This window comes from Protopterus annectens, chromosome 4.part1, assembly GCF_019279795.1.
Source record: "Protopterus annectens isolate FY-2018-M chromosome 4.part1, PAN1.0, whole genome shotgun sequence".
Taxonomy (NCBI): Eukaryota; Metazoa; Chordata; order Ceratodontiformes; family Protopteridae; genus Protopterus; species Protopterus annectens.
Genome location: NC_056734.1, coordinates 712,513,696 through 712,534,215, shown reverse-complemented (window position 1 = coordinate 712,534,215; position 20,520 = coordinate 712,513,696). Strand labels below are relative to the sequence as shown.

The following is a 20,520-nucleotide window of genomic DNA, read 5'->3' as shown; positions in this document are numbered from 1 at the left end:
CTTCCCCTCATCCATGGTTTTGGTGACTGTCTCAAAGAAGTTGACCAGATTTAACAGACATGACCGCCCATTGACAAAGCCAAACTGTGTGGGGTCGAGAGATTGGAGGTTGCCAATGTCCCTGTTAATTGAGTCCTTGATAGTCCATTCCATGGCCTTGCAGATCAGGCTAGTTAGGCTGATGGGTGTATAATTTCCCAGATTGGTGGATGCTCTACCTCTGTGTAAAGGGATGACAGCAGCTGTCCTCCACTCAGCTGGGACAAAGCCAGTACTCAGGCTTTGGTTGAATAGGGTGCCTAATAGTGCTGCAAGTTCATGCCTGAGTTCATATAGGATGCAGCCTGGGATGTTATTGCTTCCCATGGAGGCTGTATATTTTGCCTTTGAAAGGGCAGTGATGACCTGTTCCCTAGAGATAAGGGGTGGGGGGCAGGTACTGGGGATGCCCTGATTTACTGATGGGGGGACAGAGGGGAGAAATTTTCACTGAATCTGTCAGCCAGTAGGTTGGCTTTATCTACAGCATTTGTGTATGTGGTAGCCTTGACCACCAGTTCCGAACAGATCTGGATGCTTCCTTTGAGATCACAGACATATGAGAAGAAGGCCTTATAATTGTCTCTAATAGTTGTGGCAAATTTGGACTCGAAGTTGGCTTTAGAGGATTTCACTAGTGCCCCTATTTGCTTGTTCAGGCTAAGGAGAGATTGCTTCTAACTGGGCACCTGCTCCTTCTTGGTCCTGGACAGCATTTTTTCCTTTTATTATAGAGTTTATTTAGTGCAGATGTCCACCAGGCAGGTTTACTCTTCCTTGTGGAGGATGATTTTGTGCTGTCAGGTATTCCTGATTCCATGCATCTATACAAATGCTAGTATAATACTTTGGTGTAGATTTGGATATTTGTTCCAGTTCCTACAGAGGGGGAGGGGCTGTGAAGTTGTTTATACCATCCCTCAGGAGGTTGTAATCAGCTTTGGAGAAGTTTTTGTTGTTTGAACCTAGCTAGAGGGGGGTCAAGGGAGATGGTGACTTTGAAAGTGACTACTTTATGGTTGGATCTTACCAGAGAGGATGACACTCTAGGGGTGTTGCAGTGGTTACTCATGTTGGTTAATACCAAGTCCAAGATATTATCACCTCTTGTGGGGGTATCGACTAGCTGTTCCAAGGTATTTGCATTGGTAAAATCGAGAAATCTCTGGGCAGTTGTGTTCTGGCATGAGTAGTTTTCCAGTCTATGGTTGAGTAATTAAATCACCCAGGATCAGGGTAAAGGGTTGAATCTTGATTGATTTGAAGAGGTCCAGATGGGTGGAGTTGGCGTCTTGATCCAAATTTGGGGATCTGTAGCTAGCTATGATTTGAATAGGGGTCTTGTCAATCCTAAACTGCATTTGAAGTGTCTCTTGTACATCATAGTGTTTGACCAGCCTGGAGGTGTGTGTTCTTTAATATATATATTAAACCTCCACCTCCTTTGGCTTTGCAGCCCACAGTTTGGGGTCTCAATGTATGATAGGATGAGTAACCAGGTAAGGCTGGGGTGCTCTCCACAGCTTTGAATCAGGTTTCTGTAACTGCTCAAATGTCAGCATCTTTCAGGGTTAAGAATGTTTGCAATGAGTGCAGTTTCATGTTTAGACTCCTAGCGTTTAGCAGCATGACCTTTAATTTGCTTTTTGTTGAAATTTTTATGTTGGTAGTATCGACCTCATGACTTTTCCTAAAAAAGGCACTATGGGGGAGGTAAGGGCCTTTGCCAGAAGCCTGAAGCCCAAGTGAGACAGATGCAGGCTGTCTCTAGCAAAGCATCATGGTCTGTTGATCATATCTTCCCAGGCTGTCAGGTCCTGGATTCCCCTGGAATGACACCAGAAAATAAGCCAGTTGTTAAAGTCAATCATTTTCTGTTTGTACTGAGGCATCATTTGGGTAATGGTAGAATGCTGCTTAAGGCTAGGGACACACCTGTCTGGGACACATATTCAGTGAGCTCAATCATGCTTCTCTTCATATAGTCCAGGGAGATATGTCTAAAGTTGTTCACGCCAACATGGACTATAACAGAGTCTTAACAGTTCCTGTTGTCGTGAGACTTGAGTGTGTGTGTGATATGGCAGATTCTGGCACCTGACAAACAATAAACTTTAACTTTCTCCTTATCCAGCCTGGTGAGAGGCATATCTGTGTGTCTCACGATGGAGTCTCCAATGACTAATAGGTTGGGTTTATGGTTCGGCCTTAGTGGTTGTGAGACTCTGGTGTGAGGGCTATGCATGGTATGTGGTGTGGTGGGTTGTGGAGTTTGCATGTGTTTTTGCCTCTGAGGTCTCCTTTGTTTGTGTTTGTTTTTGTTGAGAACCTCCGCATATGTAGTGCGTGTTGTGTAATTGTGGGTGGTGTTTGAGGAGTAGTTATTATGTTGATGATCTTCTCAGTGCCAGATATACTGGCTTGTGAGGGAGAGAGCATAGTTTCTAGCTTCTTTATGTAATTGCATCTCTCACAAATTGTGCTCCTAGGTGGTAATAGTAGATGGTTGTCTATGTACATCAGGCAGTTGCTACACTATCTCAGGATGCCCATATCAACCAGGCTGGCAGGAGAAACTGTAGGAATTTGTCCATCCATATTTGTCAGACACTGAGGGAGAATGGCCAGGGAGAGCTAAGGGATTGGCCTAAAGCCCAAGTGCTTAAACCAAAACTAAGTGGCTTAGAATAACACTTAAAATGTAAACAAACTAAAAACAAGCAGTAATAAATGCAGCAGAGAAGATGCAATTGAACACTTTAGAGAACAACTAGCAGAAAAGCCAATAGTAATAGAGTAGGAGGAAACACAAATAATGTAAAAGTAGCTGAATAAAGTTTTTTTTCAGTAAAGTGAAAGGGAAAATGGAGGAACAAAAGATAACTCAAGGTTAAGAAACTAAGGGGGTTGGCCTTCCCAAATATTCCCTCTGTATTATGTAGAATGAGCTACTGACACTGGGCAGGGAAGAGTGATCCAGATCAAATTTACAGTATGGGCGGGCAACTGCAAAGCCACTGAGTTTAAGAACAACACAACAATAGGGAGGGAGGGTAGAAAACTATGCTACATCTACTAGCTACACTATTTTAGGCAGAAAACACTACAGGGATGTTTATCACAGCAGGAAACAGCAGTGAGGCACTAAATGAATGTTTTAAACAGATAAAAGAGGAAGGAGACTCTAGAGAATGATTTTAACTGCAGACAAATCAGTTATATGATACACTCCTTGGCAAGAAATCTGAACAAACAAATAGATGCTTAACAAATGGAGAACAATTCCAGTTAATACCTTTCACACAATGAAACTAGCTAAAAAGCTTTACAAACAGTGTGACAGTAACAAAAGTGATTTATCAGGCCCTGTAAGGTAGACAATGTCAGTACAACAGTTAAGTACAACAGTGCAGATTAGTTTACAGCAATAAAATACAGTAAAAAGTAGGCAGTAAGCAATAAAAAGTTCTATACATGGTTAGAATAAGCAATAATTAGTAAAAATAAGCAAAAAACAAGATACTTGATGTTATATATCACAGATCAGAAGTGTGGTCAGTGCCCCTCCTCTGTTCAACTCAGTGTTGATGAAGTAGGAGTTAAACTGGGAGTCAATACTATCACTGGGATTGGTAGTTGTTGGGAGTTGTGATCTGACCTGATTTTAGGATATTATTGATGGCTTTTCAGAATTTCTGGGATTATTTTAGAGCTTATTTTGTATAGTTGTGTAGTATACATTTTGTCATATTTAATTTGTTTTTTGGCTAGGTAACACAATTTAAAATCACTGAGCAGTGTTGTTTCATTTTTAGTGTCATGATAGTGGGACCAGGTTTTATCCCTTAGAGAGCTTTGTGGTCTCTTTGGTAAGTCGTAATACAAGCTTGGATTTAGTATCACATTTTCTCACTGGGTCTAGATTATTTAGAATATTAATGAATTTATCACTAAAATATTCTACAGCCTGGTTGAAAGACTTCTGGTGAGAAATTTCTTTTGTTATGTATATATTTGTAAACTATGATTTTAGGTAGATAGATATGTTGTCTAATTAGGTGGGTGGGTCTGTGGTGACTTAGGTTGTCAGGGGGATGACTGGACTAGTAACAGAGGGAAGGTTTCATTGTTATGGTCCAATCAATATAGATTATTTTTCCTGTGGTTGTTGAACCTTGGTAGGAGGTTGTATCACTTGGTAGAAGCCATGGAGGTTGATAAAATTGGTTGGATTGTTAGCAGTGCAGGAGGCCCAGTCTAGGTTACAGTCCCCTATAATTACAGTTTCAAGACTGTTTATTGAGGCAACCTAGCAAAGGAGGTCTTCAGTGCTGGATGGGTTGTTGCTAGGGGTATGTAATTTGCTATGAGAATTATACTTTTATTGGAGTTGATTTTAAGGCGAATGGCAAGAATTTCAAAATTATTGGGGTCTGGGTAGTTAGTTATTAGGCATTCCAGGTTGAGGCTATTTTTTATATTATGGCTGTGCCACCAACCCATTTGTGAATCATATCAAGCCTAAAAGTATTTTGGCTTTTCCCAGTTAGGGGGTCACCACAGAGGATCACCGGTCCGCTATTGATTGACAGTGGATTTTAACAGTATTGAGTTGCCAGTCTGGTACACAACCTTCACAGAAGGCAAACACACACACACACACACACACACACACACACACACACACACACACACACACACACACACACACACACACACACACACACACACACACACACACACACACACACACACACACACACACACACACACACACACACACACACACATACACACTCACTCATGCACCTACCTGCATGTCTTTAAAGTTCACTTGACTGCAGGGATGACATGCAGACTCCACATAGAAGGCTCTCCAGCCAAGAATTGAATCAGAGAACCTCTTATTGTGAGGCGACAAGGCTAACCTTCAAACCTATGGATGTTATACCCATGGATTAGTATCTCAGTATCTTGTATGTGTGGTTTTAGTTAGGTTTCAGTTATTATAACTATGTCTGTAGAATATTGGGTGAGGGTTGCATGAAATGCAGAGGTTTTGTTGAGTATGCTTCTTAGGTTCATATTTAGAATGAAGAGGTCTGTGTTACTATGTTGGAGATTACTGATGTTGGGAGAGTGGGGTATTTGTTGTGCAACAGGAGGACTAAGATTGGGGTGTATGCCTCCTCTTAGCTTAATGTGAGCTGAATTGATTAGATATATATAAAAAGTTTAGCATGTTTGTGTGATAAGTAGGATGCTATTTTTGTATGTACATATTTGAATGTGAAGAGTTCGACAGTCGAGTTGTTATATAGTTTGGAGAAATAATATAGTTGGTTGGTGGGTCATGGGGAAGTGTTATGAAAAGGTTGGTGGGGAGTGTAAGAAGGTTACATGTTGACAGTGATATGATGTAAGATGGTAAACTGTGATAAGTAGGGTACATAATATAGAGAATTAGTGAATCATTGGGCTTGAGACAAAGTGTTGCTTATTGGTACTTACTAGTAATTTAAGTGGTTGGTTGAAGTTTAGTGTAGGGTAGAGTTAATTACCAGGTAATGATAACTGTATAGTGATTAAATGATTTGTAAAGTGGTGTGTTTAGAGGTTAAGTTTAAATGTAGAGGTAGTGGGTCAGGTGGGATTTGGGGTAGGGTAGGGAAGTGGAGTGAGGCTGAGCAGAGCAGGGCAAACAGAGGAAGAGCCAAGTCAGAGGTGAGCAGTAAAATTATTTGTTTTTCTTAAAAATAAACAGGCACTTGAAAAAAAACTGAATTATTGGCTGCTTTGTTAGGGTGACTTGAAGAAAAAAGGAAAATGTTACATAAAAGTAGGGGCTTGTTAGAAGTGGCAAAGAAAAAAATCTCCAAAGACTGGGACTTAATTAGAGTGAACCATATAGGTAATTGGATTTTCCAGGTATTAGAGGTAATGGTTTGCATTATATATGAGCAGTGGCAGCTTGTGATATTGGACTGCAGGACTGCAGCACCCCCAGCTGTGAACCACAATGGTACAGTCCTACAAATCCTCCATACAAAGTGAATCCGGACTGCTGCCTTACCAGTCCGGAAGAAGGAAGCAGACTGCTGATTCCCCAGGAGTCTATGCGGTGCTAATTGTATAGAATGGAAGGGGATTGGCTGCAGAATCAGCAGTCTTGGTCCATCCCAGGAAAGAGCCGAGTAACCGGAAGTGTGCATTCTGGCACAAATGCAGGCTACTGAAGCTGTGGGTATGAGAAAGCAAGCTATGGATTCCATCATTACTGAAGCTGTGTAGATTACAAGCTGTGAATTTAGATTGATTCTTGTTGCAGGTACGAGATGTGGATTACAAGCTGTGCATTTAAATTGATTTCTGTTGCAGATATGAGATTCTATCTAGTGCGAACACAGGATGAATGCATTTTGGATTGATTCTTGCTGCAGGCACAAGGTGTGTGTGTGTGTGTGTGTGTGTGTGTGTGTGTGTGTGTGTGTGTGTGTGTGTGTGTGTGTGTGTGTGTGTATGTATGTGTGTATTGCCCCAGTTGGTGTATACTGGTGGCTAGAGAGAACTGAGGATACCTGGTGGTGGTGCTTGAACCCTGTACCTTGGCTGCAGGTAACAAGAGCCTGAATTCTTTGCCCACCACCATTTGTGAAACTTTTGCCTCATATTTTGTTCTGTTCTGTTTCTCATAAAATCTGTGGTTTCTGAGTTTTTAATTACTTAAATACTTGTTGGTGCAGTGGTAGCATTGTTGCCTCACAGCTAGAGGTTCTCTGGTTTGATTCTTGGTTGGGGTGCCTTCTGTGTGGAGTCTGCATGTCCTCCCTGTGTTTGTGCAGGTTTGCTCTGGTGTCCTCCCATGTTACAAAGACAAGTGTCTGCAGTATTTCTCCTTGGGCCTCTGCTGAAAATTGGCTTTTGTTCCAAGTCAGACTTTTCTGGTTAACAAATGTTAAATAAATACAATTGACAGGCATTTGAATTTCAGACTTCATATACTTCAGAAAGTATATAGTAACATAAAACCTTTTATTCTAGCAATTTTCTAAGTTTATAAGATGAATATTTGAAATTTGTCGATATTTTTATAACTGTATTCCCCCATTATTGGCTTTGTTCAGGTTTTTTGTGCTAAGGTTGAAAGCCATGGTGAGAACTGAATTCACTGAATATGTTTGAGGGCTGTATTCCCCCATTACTGGCTTTGTCAAGGTGTTTTGTGCTAAGAGCTTGACAGCTATGGTGAGAACTGAATTCACTAAATGGTAGCCATTTAAGTTTCAGTCTTTCTCTCTTTCACAAAACAGTTGATTTGGCATAGTGGTATGTTGCTCTGACTGTTTTGCACAGGGTCCTGGGTTCAAAACTTGGCAGTAAAATGCATGGCGGTAACACAGTATTTTATTCTAGCAACTTTCCAAGATTATAAAAGCAATGTTTAAAATGTGTCCCTGGTTTTTGGGCTTTTGTCCCTCCTCAATACATTTTGGCTTTTTCCAGATTTCTTGTGCTGCAAAGTTAAGAGATACAGCTGAGTGTCGAGTAGATTTTATAAGAAGCTGAGAGCTGCAGGGGAAGAGAAGTTTAGTGCTGCTTATGCTAAGACTGCCTGCATTGTTAATAGCACAACAGGTAGTATATTTGCTTTTGATGCAGAAGGCTGTGGGTTCTACTCCCACAGTATGTAGATGCATTGCTGATATTGTACTTTGTTGTAAATGGGGTGGATGCTGCTGTTTTGAGAATGTCCTGTTTGGCAAAGATACCTAGTAACTGTGAACCCATCCATTATTTTCCATCCATTCCCTATTGCAATATTACTAGCTTATCATTTTTTAATGTAATATAGGCAAGTTATTCCTCAATGACAACAGGCACTTTATTTGTAGATGAAACAGTGAAATATAAAGTTGTTTGCAAGCAGCAACCTTTTCATTAGTTACAGATCTTTTTAATGTGGAATTATTTAGAGGACTTTTACTTCTGCATAAATTATGCATATTTACTGATACTGGTGGATTGTAGAAATTTCAGTAGACTTTTATGATAGAAATGTTCTCAGTTGGGCAGTTTTGTCATTATTGGTGCATGCATTTTGTTTCATTGCTTACTGGAAAAATGTTCAAAGCAATAAATTTAAAACACTCTCTAACAACTGTACTGTATTATCAAGGAATATAATTTAATGCAATCAGGAAGGTGCATCACAGAACACATGTATGTTTTGTGTGCAAGTGGCCTATCATTTGAAAATAGACCAAAGTTAATCTTTATCTGCCATTAGTCAAATGCATTTACTTTGAATGTGGGGTTCAGCGCTGTTTCAATGAATGTGAGTTTCAAGGGCAGAGAAGTTTTAATGCTAAGTCTGTTTTCATTGTGAGACTGCTTTGCTTTGTTTAGCAGATGTCTTAGTGTTTGTGCTGTAAAATGCAAAATAAAACTTTCAAATGAAGTCCAAATCATCGTAGAAGTAAAGTATGCACATTAGTGTTTATGGTAAATGGGGTGAAATAGCCACGTAATGGTTCATTGGAATGGCTGCAGGGGGGTGGCTCAATTCAACCATGATTTTGTGAGGGGGAAGGGCAGCAAACTCAAAGACAGCCCCAGCTGAACTATACCTCTCAAATGTCCAGATTTTCACAGACTGAATAGATTTTTGCTTCTTATTTTTGGTTTGTTCCTCATAAAATTTGTGGTTTTCTTGCAAATCATTTAGGAATTAAGTCATTAAATAATGACAGGCATTGAGTTTCAGACTTCATAACCTTCAGAACAATGCATGCTAAAGCGAGACCTGTTATTCTATCAACTGTTTCAGTTTATACAAGAGCAATTTTTAGTACTGTTTATATGTTCCCCCAATATATTTGGCCTTGTCCAGATTTCCTGCATTATCAGGTTGAGAGGTACAAACAAATAAATTGCTTTACAGAATTAGGCATATCCAAACCTCTCAACTGTCCCTGATTTTGGCTCAAAATGTTGCTCTTCCCCTAATAATCCCTCCGCAAAATGGCAATTTTGGAAGAAAACATGGAGGATTTAGAATTAATAAATAACTGTAATAATCAGAGTTATAGATTACTTTTATTTCAGAAGTGCATGCAGATTACTTTATTTTATCAGCTGCTCAAGTTAGCAGTACTAATATTAAAAAAAAGTGTCCCTTCTTTGATAGGTTCCCAGCTGTATTGTGTGGCTATTTTATATTTTTGCATCACATTTTTGGTTGATTTTTCATAAAATTGTGTTTTTTTGGCAAATTAGTGGCAAATCATTAAAGACTGAAGATAGAAAATAATGACAGACATTTGAGTTTCAGATTTCATACCCTTCAGAAAATTCATACTAATGCAAGACCTACTATTCTATTATCTTTCTAAGTTTATAAGAGCAATATTTAAAAGTCGTCCTTATTTTCGGGCCTTTGTCCCACTTCTGTGTATGGCTTTGTCCAGATTCCTTGCTCTTAGATTGAGAGGTATGACAAATGTATCAGGGCCATCACAGTCAGCCAGAGACATTTCAAGTTGTGACATACTTGTTGCACCCCACTCCCCCATGTAGTGACTCTGGATGTGTCCAAGCAAGGCAAGGAGCAGTTATGCAGTGTAAGTGTGCAGAGTATCCCCCCATCCAAGGTAGACACAAGTACTACAGTGGCTTTTCATCTGTCCTTGATGTTGCAGAATGTTCTGGTTTCTGTCATATTTTTATACTGTTGATTTATGCTTATTATTATTCAGAAAGTGCCTGTTCTGTATTTAAGTAGCAATGCTTTAATGACCATCAGGTAAGCTTGTCTGAGATTGTAAGATGCAAGTAAGCTTTAATAAGCATACTGTTAAAGAATTGCCAACATTGAAAGCCTTTTTGTTGTTGCCATGCAGAGAATACTTACACAACGAGATAACGTATAAGCCTTGGGTATTGAAATGCATATGACAGTATTTATAATAAAGAACAGGACTGCATTATTTTAAGAAGCTCATTACATTTGTTGGAGACTTGCAGTCATCTTTGCAGGCTTTACATGTAAACTAAACAGAATGCCAATCTATCATGTGCGGTCCATAACCTGTGAAGTAATCTTTTAAGTAATGTATATTGAGCTTTTTTCTTGTTTGCTTTTCATTTTTTACTTTGATCATGTTTTCCCCATGAAACAAGTAGATAGTTGTTGTCAGGCAGCAGGTCTTTTTTGGATAAGAAACATTTTTACAAGTGGGGGCATCACAGAGATTGCTACTTTCAGCATGTTCCTTGGTACTTTAATAAAGCTAAATATAAATTATAATTAGAACTGCAGTGCAAGGAGAAGTGGTTTGAGTTGAGTGCTGCTTGTTTTTCTTATACTTGATTTTGACTGGCACTCCAGTAATGTATTTAAAAAGTAATTTATTTTTTCATGCCTCACAACCTTTTTGTTTCCATCTAGATATTAAGTAAGCTGTCATGCAGCTAATGCACTGAAATATTTTTTTCTTCTACACTTTATTTTGTCTTGATTGGACTCTCATAATGACAGTTTGGCACCCAGGGCAACATATTTAATTAAAGTTACAGTTTTTGTGGTTTTGAGCATAGCTTCTCCCCTTTCTAGTTGGCCTTACCCCTTCCCATTGACCCCACCCATTCAACTGTCTCCTGCAGCCCCCCCTTTGATTTGAAGTCACCAGCCGCCACTGTATATGAGTTGCAAATGTGTAGCAGAGATATGACAATGCACTCCCTACATTGGAATATGAATCACAGGGAAATGTTTTCTGTTTCAACTGAGAAATCAAGTTTTAACTTCTGAAGGGAAGTGCAATGTCTTCGGCTTTGACCTTTTTAATGTAGAAAAGTAGAATATAAAGTGGTAGGAAGGGAATTATGGAGGGGGAGGGGTATTATTGGCAATATTGATGGGAGGGGTGGAGAAATGCTGGCTAAAGTCTGAGGCAGAGAAATGAGATGAGACAGACAGAGTTAGTAGGAAGAGTAGCAAGTCCTAATGACTTCATCCCAGAATTTTTTCAGGGTTTTAAAAAGATAGTATTGATTTCTTCTCATACAGTGGCCATTATGTCACCTGATTGTTTAGGTTTCAGAGGACAGAGAAGTGCTGTCAGGTTGAAGGAGTCAGGCTGGACTTCCAGATGTGCCATGCTTTATCTCTAATTGACAGGAGGACTTTGAGCTCATAAGTGCCACGGTTGTTTTTTAGGTTTATAAATATGTGCGATTTTTGGAAGAACATGTCTTGCATATTAGAGAGAAGTTGGGTAAAGAGCTGCACAGCATTATTTGTGTCAGAAGAGGAGAATACAGCAGACCAGTAGAAAAAGGTAAGACTTGATTTTAGTGTAAAAATGTTAGCAAAGATTTATTGCAGAAGGTTATGAAGTTATTAAGAATCTTATTAAAAAACAGTGTAGAATATTTAAATTTATAGTAAAGTGGTCAGTAAGATTAGGAGGGTGGCTAGAGATATAAGAAATTAATGCGGGATTATTTGTGATTATTAGATCAAGTGGTGAACATTGTGATGAGGAAGGATTAGTTTTAGTGGGTTTAGTGATAAGCTGAATGAGTTTAGAGTCATTCAGGACTTGTAGTATACAGTTTTGAAAGGCCCCAAGAAAGGCAAGACTGAAGTCATTGAGATATATGGGACTTTTGATGTTTTGAGCTGAGAAGATTATGTCTCAGAGTAGGGTTTTAAGCTTAATCAAGGAAGCTGAAGGAGGGCGAAAGACAGCAACAACATCAAGAGGGCAGTTATCAGGAGAGGGATTTTTCATTTGTAACCAATTAGAATGAGAATCAGAAGAAGCATTACTCTGATTAGGAGGACAATCAGAGGCAGCATTACTCTGATTAGGACGACAATCAGAGGCAGCATTACTCTGATTAGGACAACAATCAGAGGCAGCATTACTCTGATTAGGATGACAATCAGAGGCAGCATTACTCTGATTAGGACAACAATCAGCGGCAGCATTACTCTGATTAGGATGACAATCAGAGGCAGCTTTATTTTGAGCATGTAGATGAATATTGCTATTTAATTTAAAGAGAAGGAGAGTCCCTCCTTCTTGTCTAGGCATCAAAAAATGCTATAACCATGTGAAGTATGGAGGGATTAAATGGTTTAAGCCTGAATTCTGTGATAGCCATGAGGTGAGGGTTGTAAAGATATGTAAGAGTGTTAAGTTGATTGGTTTTGTTTTGAATACATTGAACATTTATGAGGAAGTAGGAGAATGAGTTTGGACCAGGGTTGAGTTCAATGTTGCTGCAAAATAGTAATAGCAGGAATATAGGAGTGAACTTGATGAGGCATTTGGGAAATTTTATGGGATATTTAACAGTGGATGGTTGAAAGCTGAAGTGACAAATGAGTTAATAAGATAAATGAGAGGGATATGGAAGCATGTGTGAAGCGGAGGACAGAGTGAAAACCAAACTGTAGGGAATGAGATAAGCCCATGGTAAATGGAGCAGAGCAGAATTTGTTTGCTGGATGGAAGGATGAGGTAGTGGGATAGTATGTGTTGGGAAGAAAGAGATAGTCCAAAGAAAAAGTTTATAACAACTACTATTCTGGTTAACAATGTCTTAAGGTTTGAAAATCATTCAGAGATAGGAGACATTGCAGGCAGGAGGGCCTGAGTGAGAGGCAGTTGTAAGATATGTTTTAAGTAGTAATTAGGGACTGAGAACAAAGAAAATTAAAGTAGCAGTCTGCGGGTGACTGTGGAATTGGGGCTGGAGGTGAAAAAAGTGGACAGAGAATTACATTGGGCATGATTCAGTCAGGTTGAGTAAGTAGAGAAGATCCAGCCTAAAAAGAGTTACAACTAGCTTACAACCCAGTAAGTAAAGAAATCAAACCTATAAAAAAACAAGAGGAGCACTGACCAGGATGTAAAAAATATCAACAGACTTAAATTCAATAAAAAATGTTTTATAAGTATGGTGGGTGGAGGATTGTTAGCCAGATTGCTTAAAGCAGGGGCTGTTAATAGAATCTGACAGTCTTAACAGCAGAAGTCAATTGAATCACAGAATAAGGCTTTTTTGCCCTAAATCTGTTTTATAAAATGTAAATTCCTTGATAAAATTAGTGTCCCAGATGATGCTTTGTAAGATAGAACTACATGCTTTATTAACAACTATGAAGCCTAGCTCAGCAATTTTGGGCCTTCTTTGTTGTTTAAGAAGTACCAAATAATTGGTCTTCCTTGAAATAACGTGGGTGACACTTCAGAGACAATAAAGTCAAAGCTGAAGGACAGCTGAGTAGGATTAGGGCTCCAAAACTGCTTTTAGGTTCATATGTTACAAAAATAAAAAGACCTGTATAAATAGAATGCACAGAAAGACAGAAGGGAAGTAACAGCTAAAAGACAGCAGACTGAATAATTCAGCTGGGCGAAAGACAGCAATAAAAATACAAGTATGTAAAAGAAATTATAGAAACAGGTAAAACAAAAACCCTTTTTAAAACAATAGCAATTGTATGAGTAAAACAAACCTTCTCAGCTCATATGTGACCATATAACTTCTCGGAGTATGCAGAATTCCATGGTCATTTGGCACTACCCACAGAATATGCCAGTATACGGGTTGGCAGTCCAAAAATGCATGTGGCTTCATACTAAATTATCCGCATGAGATCTTGTACCTTTGCCACTTATCTTGAGTTTGGTCTCTCAGCCACTCCACTGTTCTAGCGAGGGATGTCCAGGCAAATGGGGCATGTTTTAGTCTTCTGTAAAATTAGACACTAATCAAAGAAACAAGATACTATGAATGTTTGTTAAATATTTCTGAGGCCTCTGCTGACTTGCATTTCATTAGTCTTACACTGTGCCCTAAATAACATCAGCACCCAACAGTCAAGTTGTGATATATAGTTCTACATGTATGTTCCATAAAATTCAGCTGATGACCACCTGTGCTGAAAGCCAACCTGTGTATCAACACACAACCTGTGTATGCAGTATATAACTCTGGTCTACTGCAGTGTAAACTATTGATAACAGCATCAAATGCCTACTTATACCTGTATATATTGTTTTTTCATGTGTTTATGTGTGATGCCTGCATCTATATCTATATATATATATATATATATATTTTCAAGTGTGTATGTATGTCCTGCACATTACTATTCAGTTTACATATTATCCCATAGGTTGTGATGACATGGTTTAACAAACTAGTTTGCCTGACTTTGCATTCCATTTGTGCAAGTAACAATCTGATGTTTTATGGCTGATAAAACAGAAATATGCCAAGCATACATCAGGGGCTGGTTACAGCCACTGGGGTTATATTTGTGTGCTGGGAATCCTGTTTGATAGTGTCCAGCAGCCCATTTTCAGTTATATTTGCTGTAGCGCTACACATACACATGCATACAATATCTCACTGCAGAATATGTGCCATTCAAATGAAACTGCATGCATATCAAAATATCTGTCATGGTCGCATGCACTCTTGCGTATGGCACTCACCAGACATCACTGAAATGTTATCCCAACTGTATCCATGCTGTGTATGCATGTGTGTGTGTGTGTGTGTGTGTGTGTGTGTGTGTGTGTGTGTGTGTGTGTGTCTGTGTTTGTGTGCATGCGTGCGCACGTGTGGGTGCATGGCTTTATCCAGCATATATTCATTCTACTTACTGCAGGTATGTCATCCATGTTTCCTGATCATGGTGATCATACCACTAGCAGAAAATATCTTGTATATAATAATGATGTCTGACAGAGTAGGTGATTGGATCACTGTACCAGTTTTTCAATTACATTTACATCAATGACCTCATTTGTGTTTGGTGTGGCACACCACCATAACTCCTGAAGTACTGTAACATAATGGTAAATGTGCCTGGAACAATGAACATCTGTAAATTAGATGTACTTTTTTCATCCCATGATCACCTTGCACCCATGATTTACACAAATTTGTTATAAAGTATATTAATCCTGCTTTGCATAATATTAATTTAGGAAAGTCTTCTTAACTGGTTCAGTGTGTTTCATCATCAAAGGTGAATAAATTACATTGAGTTTGCCTGCTTAGCAAAAACTTATGTCTGTCAGTCAGTTGAAAGTGATTTACTTACAAAGGAAATGTCTCAAAGTAAAATGACAAAAAATAATTTTAAGGACTATTGACATCTGTAGATGGACTGTGCTGGTATTTTACTAGTGTATGCATGAACATAATTTGAACTTCTTTCCTGAAAACTGCATATACTTAGTCCCGCAAATCCCCATCCATTATTTTATAAAATAAGGAGACAGACTCCTTAGAGGAGTGTAAGAACATTTAAGACTGCAATGAGATACAGCATGTGGCTTTTCCTTTAGTTTTTTTTTTTTAAGCAGGTAAGACAGATGAGTGACACCAGGTATGCAAAATGGTCATATGACTGACATTGCATCACACATAAACAGTTTTTTCCTAAGCTTCATTAACTTCATAGGTTTTTGCATTAAATAAGAGGGCGTAAGAGGGTGCAGAGAGCTTTGTTCCTATGTGGAGAGTTTGGGACACTTTTTTCCTACAGAAAGTTGTACTTTTAAAGTCTTGTACCAGCTTGCTGTCCTTCTAGTAGGGAGTAAAATTTCTCAAAAGAACAAAGCATTGTAAACAAATCTGTTAGTTATCAATATGATTTAGGGTAGTCTGTCATTGCACATATAGGTTCATTGGAAACATTAACATTTGCATAAGGTTGTTGGGTGTGGTTAAGTATGTCTGAATGTAAATATCTTTAATTTTAGAAATAAAATACTGACCATACTAGGGAATTTTCCCAGACTCCCATCCAAAAACCTCTCCTAGTCAATATAAGCATCAACTCAGGTCTCCTCTGAAATATAGACCATCAATGAAGACAAGCAGTGGGCTTCTAGCAAGATACAGCTCTAAATGGAGTACAATACATTGCAGGCTACATACACAAACACACATACAAATCCTTGCTAATATGCATATATAAGATCTGACTTTGCCAGTCCTCTTGTCAGCATGCATTTGTAGTAAAGGATAAAACCACAGAAGACTAAGACTAAAAGCTAACCTTTGAACTAAGTATTACATGACAACAGTGTAATTCCTGAACCAAGCGGACACTTCTCTCTCATGTACACAGTATCTAAATATATATTTATTGTCAGCTATTAAGTGCTCAGATAAATGTAGCAACTAAATAAACTAATTACATTTTCTTAAGTAACATGGTTACAGGACAGGCCAAATAACATGAGTCAGAAAAGTTGTAAGGCCAATAATAGAGTATAGAGCAATGCCACATGAAATCATATCAAACAGTGCAACACAATGCAGTGCATTTAATCATATTGAACAGTGCAACATAATGCAGTACATTTAGTCATATTGAGCAGTGCAACATAATGCAATACATTTAATCATATTGAACAGTGCAACATAACGCAGTACATTCAATCATATCAAACAGTGCAACATGATGTAGTACATTTAATCATATCGAACAGTGCAACATGATGTAGTACATTTAATCATATCAAACAGTGCAACATAATGCAGTACATTTAATCATATTGAACAGTACAACATAATGCAGTACATTTAATCATATCGCACAGTGCAACATAAGACAGTACATTTAATCATATTGAACAGTGCAACATAACGCAGTACATTCAATCATATCAAACAGTGCAACATGATGTAGTACATTTAATTATATCAAACAGTGCAACATAATGCAGTACATTTAATCATATTGAACAGTGCAACATAATGCAGTACATTTAAAACTACTGCAAGTAACACTCAAAGAACCTTCAAGCCACAGTTATGTACACATGTAGCTTCTTGTACACACACCATATGGTATATATGTGCCAGTTACAGTAGATATCATGAAATGTTGTTCATGTGATGCATACAGAATACTACATATCAACATGTGGCTGTAGTGTATAGAAAACACCCACAATTCAGTCACATGCTTGGAAGGCAATGATGCTTAACAAATTAGGCTGAGATGTTATTCAGACAACATTTAAGATATTACAGGAGAATTAAGATAGCTTGTTTAATTGTAGACCATGGAACCTTTTTTGAAGATTGTAAAATTATTGTTCTTAAAATGTTTTGTAGTAATTTGAAGCTTTACTCCCCGGGTCTCATCTGAAAATGGGCTTCTACCCAGTCAGACTTTTCTAATAATCAAATGTCAATAAATAAATAATAAATAATAAATACAATTTAGATCAAGAAAAGAGAGGCACTCAACTAGAAAATGAAGGCAACTGTTTTTGAGGACATCATACAGAATGACAATTTTTTTCATAAATATCAGTGCAACAACTTTAGACGAATAAGATGGACCCTAGAGTTTGGGCACGTGGTAAAAAGTATATAGAAGATACAGAGCTGACGATTAAGAGGCAACGATAATAGGAGTGAGAGGAGTTGCCCCTAGAGCATACTGGTATGCTCAAGAACCTGCATAAAGGGAAATACCCAAACACAACTTTAAAGCTGACTGCAATGTGTTGTAACGTTTAGCAAGTCAGTAAATTCAGAAATGTAGATCTGCTCCAGTTTGAAAAACAATGAGTCAGATAAGTGAAATCTTATTTGTTGGAAGGCAATAGTAGGAAATTGGAAAAAGCCATAAAGCTGTTAGACACTCTGCATAACTTCTGCAGTTTATTATGGTTCAGTCACTGTATTCCTAGAAGTTCAATTGCTGATTTATACAATCATAATATATGTAGAAATATTTCAACATAGATAGTGTCCATGATGTCTGAAATTTTAAGAGAAGGGAGCAATCTTACTTACGTTTATTGATATTACTTATGGAACAATTGTAATAATTGACTCAACAAAAGTTTAAATCATGTGACTCAAGTACTTGAGTCTTGCCTTTCTCTAAGTTCCTGTAACATTTTAACAACATTGTAGAGTTGTAGAATTATTAAATAATGTGACCTGATGAAGGGCCAATGATGCAATAATTATGTGATGCAAAGAAGATATCAAGCTAAAATATTTTGCATCCAGTTTCCTCAATAAGTTCATTGATGATTTCTGGAATGGTTGAGATATTGGTTTTGTTGCATCTCTTTTAACTTTTATTATCATAGCATTTATATATATATATATTTATATATATATATACATACATATATATATATATATATATTTTTTTTTTTTTTTTGTCTTGGAGCTGATATTTACTTTATTTGGTATATATTTTCATTTAACAGTTTCTTCTTTAAATTTCATGTTTATAAAATGTTTTGTGATGAAGCACTATAAGTTGAGTTGAACTGAGTAATAGCTCTAGATACATATGTTTAAGAATGCCAACATTAAAAGGAAGTGCCATGGAAAATGACATGTAAAAGTTTTAACTCTCACATTTACCGAGTACACTAGGCATGGTTATATATGGATGATATGATGCTTTGTATAGAGATGATATGAAGCTTTTGGAATATGGAAAGCAGAAAATTTGCACACAAATAATAAAAGTATGATATGAAATCATGTGAGGGGGTGGCCTAACCTAGTGCTTCTAATTCAATAGACTTGCAACAGGCCTCAAATGGCAGATGCCTTGCAAATGTAATTGCATGTACTGTTAGACTCAAATTTCTCAATGTAACACACTCCTAGACCTGAATTTCATGGGAGAAATCAAGTAACATTCCAAACCTAAGTTCAAAACTGCTTAACCAGGCTATACTACATACAGGTCATAACAAATTAATATAGATGCCATAGACTGCATTTCACCATCGTTGATCACATATCTTTGTCTATAATACACACAGATATAGTCAGATAACTATAGCTATATATGAGGCATTTCATTTATCAATATTCTAAATATATGTTCTAAGGGTCTGTTAGTTTGTCATTCCTCATTGTTTAACATTCTCCAAGATCTTATAACTTCCTTCTGAACTATCAAGATGACATTAATGAAACAGAATTCTAAAAACATAAGAAATGGAAAAAGAGATAGCAGCAGTCATGGAAGATACATGATCTCTCTGTAGAGTGAACGTTTCCTTTGGGTACAAACTATATTATTTAAGGGAGCACATGAAACTGCTCTACAATCTACTCATACTCATTTTAATTAATAAATCACTTTATATTACACATTCCATTTCAGTTGCCATGTTACAATACAAAATTGTTATTCAACCATTTCTGCTTCAGAGTTAATATAAAACAACTTCTTAGAATTCATTGGACTAACTGGAAATTGAAATGCTTAAGTCATATCTTGTCAGGAAAATCTGTCTGTTACTATTATGTAAAGGTTGTGTTAGTTCAACATTTCTTTTGCCAAGCAGAAAGAAAATAAATGGACAATAAACTTATTGTAATAAAGCAAACATGTTTTACAACAGCATGTTTCACGACCTTTAGTAACCGTTTACTCAGCAGGCAGCTGCATTATTTTAAAATTATTTGAATGCCTCTATGCACAAAAGGGGAGCTCAGATAGACCTCTGTAGGTTTACAATTACTGCTTTGCCATGTTTCCAGCTTATGTTCCACTGCATTTAAAGTAAGAGTCTACCAGGCATAATAATAATAAAACATTCATTACTTAAAAATGCCAGAAAATTTCAAATATAAGATAAAAAAGGCTGTTTTGGAAGGAAACAATTACTAGTTTATATTGGCATTGTAGGAAACACATGGTTGTAAGGAAAACAAATGGCTTTTCAGCCTAAGAAGAAAGGTAGCCAGGGAATTTTAAAAAGCTTGAAATAACTCTCAAAGGACATGGATTAACTTAAAAATGAAAATAATTTGCAAGTATTCAGACTCAAAACACTAGTTTGTTAGCTTTCCAGTGAAGTTTACAAAGTGTACAATGATACATACTTAAATTGCATTGCAAATGTGATATATTCACAGTTGTAATGTTCTGTAATACTCATCAGTAAATGTGGAATGAGAGCTAGTGGAAATAGGTTCATAGGTGAGTACTAGGCTAATGACCACAAGGGCCTTTTAAAGCCTATCCATGCATCCCAAATCTCTGACAAGTTCTGATACCCATGATATGTGTAAGCATGGACTTGGGAGATGAAACATTTACAAGTTGCCTGTGTCAATTATAGACATAAATGCCAAACCAGGGATACATTTCCTGTTCCCCATCCAGTAGTCCAAGTCACACTTGAATGGGGTTAGGGAAGACCTCTGTTTCACATGGATGGGGAGCCTGTTCCAGAGAAGGAGTAGTGTCTGGGATACATACCTGTCTTTGCAGCAGGTTCTATTTATATCACAGGCAAGTATTAAGTTTTTAGAATGGGTAATTAAGGTGCAACTTGTTGTGTAGATATACAGGAGGTTTATCATGGTATGGTCTGACAATGCCTTGTATGCCAGTCATACATCTCTCCTCAACAGTCTGCAGGAGACAGAATACAGTGAAAG

General features: G+C 37.6%; 1 protein-coding gene across 2 annotated transcripts in view; it reads right to left on the bottom strand.

Moving 5' to 3' along the window:
* Positions 1 to 20,520, bottom strand: part of VEPH1 (ventricular zone expressed PH domain containing 1) — a 4,140,519-nt gene that overhangs the window by 508,614 nt on the left and 3,611,385 nt on the right. The gene's annotated exons all lie outside the window — the stretch shown is intronic.